Raw genomic sequence first — 4,470 nt, 5'->3', positions numbered from 1 at the left:
TATCTTCCCAAGTCACATTTATAGTTTAGCATTATCTTTTTCTCCAATAATTTATTTTTATTTGCTTTATATTTCAATCAGAGACCCCTCTTTTCCTCATACTCCCATCCTTAAAAGTCCCTCTCCCCATTGCCCCCTTCCTTTCTCCTCAGGAAGGGTAACCTCCTTGGGTACCACCCCACCTTGGGACATCTAGTCTAGGAGGACTAGGCACATTCTCTCCTGATGAGCCCCAACAGGCAGTCCAGGTAAGGAGAGATGATCCAATGGCAGGGAACAGAGATCAAGACAACCCCCACTCTACTTGTTAGGGGACTAACATGAAGACCAATATTCCCATTTGCTAAAAATGTGAGGATGGGCTAGGTCCAGCCTCTACATGCTCCCTGGTTGGTGGCCTAGTCTTTATGAGCCTAAATGGGTCCAGGTTGGTTGGTCCTGGAAGTCTACTTGTGGTATTCTTGGCACTTTCAACTTGCTCACTTCTACCCCCAACTCTACCACAAGACTTCTTGAGCCCTGCCTGATGTTTGGTTGTGGGGCTCTGCATCTGCTTCCATCCACTGTTGGATGAAGCCTCTCAGGATATAGTTATATAAGGGTCCTGTCTGCAAGCATAGCAGTGTATCATTAATAGTGTCAGGGTTGGCTCTTTCACATAGGATGGGTCTCAAATTGAAACAGTCATTGATTTGCTGTTCTCTCAGTCTCTACTCCATCTCTATCCCTGCACATCTTGTAGGTAAGGCAAATTTTGGGTTGAATGATTTGTGGGTGGATTGATGTACCCTTCCCTCCTCTAGAAGTCCTGCTTAGCTACAGGAAGTGGCCATTTTAGTCTCTATATCCATCTTGGATAGGAATCTCACCTACGTTCACTCCCATATCCTCCATATAGTCTCCTCTGTCCTATGTCTCCAGCTAGTCATCAGAGATGTCCTTACATTGATTTTCATTCTCACTCCCAGCCCTCTCACCCTTTCTTCCCATACCTGATAAACATCCCCATCTCTCTCCCCCACTCAGTTCCCTCACTCCATCCACCTCCAATGACTATTTGTTTCCTGTTCTGAGTGATATTTGAGCCCCTGGGACCTCCTATTTATCTAATGTGCTTGGATCTAAGGATTGTAGCATAGTTACCTGCACTTTGTGGCTAATGTCCACTTATAAGGGAGTACATACCATATGTATATACATGTGTGTATACACATACATACGTGTGCCTTTCTGGGTTACTACACTCAGAGTGGTATTCTCAAGTTCTATTCATTTTTCCTGCAAAATTCATGATGTCTTTGCTTTTAATAGCTGACTGCTATTTCATTGTGTAGATGTATTACATTTTCTTTATTCATTCTTCTGTTGAGGAACATCTAGGTTGTGTATAGTTTCTGGTAGGATGGAGCATCTTTTGGGAGTGATATAGGTGGATCTTGGATTAGAACTATACCCAGTTTTCTGAGAAACTGACAAATTGATTTTCAAAGTGTGTACCTGTTTACACTTTCACCAGAAATGGTGGAGTGTTCCCCTTGCTCCATATCCTCACCAGGATGTGCTATCTCTTGAGTTTTTTTTATCTTAGTCATTGTGACAGGTATAAGATGGAATCTCATGATCATTTTCATTTGTATTTACCTGATGACTAACGACATTGGACATTTTTAAAGTGATTCTTAGCCATCAGAGATTCCTTTGTTGAAAATTCTCTATTTAGCTTTATGCCCCAATTTTTAATTGGGTTATTTGGTTTGTGGGTGTCTACATTTTTTAGCTTTTTATGTATTATCTTTCTGTTGTATACAGGGCTACTGAATCTTTTCGCAATCTGTAGGATCTCACTTTGTCCTATTGACAGTGTATTTGTCTTACAGAAGCTTCTCAGTTTCTTGATGTCCCATTTTTCAATTGTTAATCTTAGAACCAGAACTTGCTCTGTTTAGGAAGTTGTCTCCTGAAACAATTTGTTCAAAGCTGTTCCCCACTTTTTCTTCTAATAATTAAATTTGGTGTTTTCAGTTTTATATTCAGGTCTTTGAGTTTTGTGCAGGGTGATTAATATGAAAATCTATTTGCATTCTTCTACATGCAGACATCCAGTTAGATCTACACCATTTGTAGATGTTTTCTTTTTTTTACTGTATAGTTTTGACTTCTTTGTCAAAATTCATGTGTCAAGTATTCAAGTATATTTATGGTTTTTAATTCTATTCTGTTGATTAATCTATACCAATACCATTTGATTCTTATTTCTATTGCTCTGAAGAACAGATTGAAATCAAGAATGATGATACCTCTCAAAATTCTTTATTGTACAGGATTGTCTTAGCTATTCTGCTTTTTTGTCTCACCACATGAAGTCGAGACTTGCTTTTCAAAGTCTGTAAATAATTGTGTTGGAGTTTTGATGGGAATTGCATTGAATCTGTAAAATGCTTTTGGTAGGATGAACATTTTCTCTCTGTTTTTTCTACTGATCCATGTGCATGAGTGATCTTTTTATCTTCTGATGTTTTCCTCACTTTCTCTCTTCAGAGTCTTGAAGTTTGTGTTGTATAGGTCTTTCACTTGCTTAGTTAGAATTACACCAAGGTATTTAATATTATTTGTCACTATTATAAAGGGCATTATTTCCCTAATTTCTCAGCACATTTATTGTTTGTATAAATGAGGGATACTGATTATTTCTAGTTAATCTTATTTCCAGCTACTTTGCTGAAGGAGTTCTCTGGTAGAATTTTTGTGTGTGTGTGTGTGTGTGTGTGTTACTTATGTGTGCTATTCTGATATCTGCAAGTATAAACACTTTGAATTCTTACTGTCCAAATTCTTCCTTTATTAAGTTGTCTAATTGCTCTAGCTAGAACTTTAAGCACTTAATGTTTAATAGGGAGAAAGTGGGCAACCTTATTTTGTTCCTGATTTTAGATGAATTACTTTAAGCTTCTTTTCATTTAATTTGATGTTGGCTATTGGCTTGCTGTATATTGCTTTTATTATGTTTAGGCATATGCCTTGTATCCCTGATATCTCCAAGACTTGTAACATTAAGGAGTGTTGGATTTTGTCAAAGGTTTTTTTTCAGCATCTAGAGAGATGATCATATGATTTATTTTTTGGAATTGTTTATATGGTAGATCTTACTATGGTATGCTCATCCCTGAGATGAAGCCTACTTGATCATGGTGGATGATGTTTTGAATGTGTTCTTGGATTATTTTTGTGAATATTTTATTGAGTACTTTTCCATCAATGTTCATAAAGGCAATTGGTCTTAAGTTCTCTTTGTTGAACCCTGTGTGTCTTATGTTTCAGGGCGACTGTGGCCTTATAGAATAAATTTGGCAATGTTCTTCTGTTTCTATGGAATAGTCTGAGGAGTATTGGTATTCACTCTTCTTTGAAAGTTTGGTGGGTATTTTTGAAACCATACCACTGGCCTCCTCCCATGCCAGCACATTCCCCCAGCAGTTGCTGCTCAAGCTACCGCCTTTCACCGCAGCCCATTGGAGTTTGTCCCCCTCCTTCCCAATCAATTGTGGGCACCAAGCCCCCCAAGTGTTGGTCACCCTGGACCCTGGTGCAGAGCCCTAGCATCACGACTCAGAGGCTGAGACATTGTCCTAGAGTCACCCAGGAGAGATGGAGCCACCTCAGTGTGTGGAGGAGCTAGAAGATGATGTGCTCAATTCAGAGGATGAGGAGCCAGGGACACAGCCTGGGAGCTTGCTCTCTGCTGACCTGTTGATTCTCTGTAATCCAGAGTCAGCTGGATTGTCCCCTCAGTCAGCTTTGGCTCTTCATTTTCACCTGTGTTTCTGAGCTCCAGACCACATAAGCCAGGAAGATAAGGCCACCCAGACCCTCAGCCCAGCTTCCCCAAGCTAGGGTGTTATGCTACCTTGTAGGGTGACAGAGGAACCCCAGGGACTTTTAGGCAATGCTGGCTACAGGCTTCCTCTCCCTGCCAATTTCCCTGCAGGCTCGCCCTTTGGGGGAACAGTCCCCTGAAGGACAGTTTCTTCAGCATGGAGCAAGGTCAGATCACCAGTAAGCTTCGGTGCATTGCAGACCAGTTCTATGAGCTTCATATGCAACAAAACCAGCAGAACCCAGACCGAGCATGGTGGCAGGTCTTCCTCTTCCTTCAAAACATGGCCTTGAACAGACAAGAAAACAGGGAAGGGGTGGGTCCCTGGTGAGGTTGGGCTGACCATGTCAGATGGATCACTGGGAATGCCGTCTGGAACTGACATTCTGGGAGGGGGACAAAAAAGAAAGAAAGTTTGGTAGAATTTTGCACTAAAACCATCTGGCTGTTGGAAGACTTTTAATGACTACTTTATTTTCTTAGGGGTCATAGGACTTATTTAAACAGCTTACCTAATCTTGATTTAAGTTTGATAATTGGTATCTATCTAGAAAATCACCCATTTCATTTAGACTTTTCAATTTTGTGGAGTATAG

General features: G+C 40.4%; 1 pseudogene across 1 annotated transcript; it reads left to right on the top strand.

The window, feature by feature from the left end:
• The first annotated feature begins 3,645 nt into the window (after window positions 1–3,645).
• Window positions 3,646–4,205, top strand: LOC308430058 (bcl-2-modifying factor-like; annotated as a pseudogene). The gene has a single exon. The product of its transcript is annotated as a bcl-2-modifying factor-like (transcript).
• Window positions 4,206–4,470: the final 265 nt, after the last annotated feature.

The sequence above is a fragment of the Micromys minutus genome (genome assembly GCF_963924665.1).
Source record: "Micromys minutus genome assembly, chromosome: 15".
NCBI classification, from domain to species: domain Eukaryota; kingdom Metazoa; phylum Chordata; class Mammalia; order Rodentia; family Muridae; genus Micromys; species Micromys minutus.
This window is presented reverse-complemented; position numbering and strand designations above follow the sequence as displayed.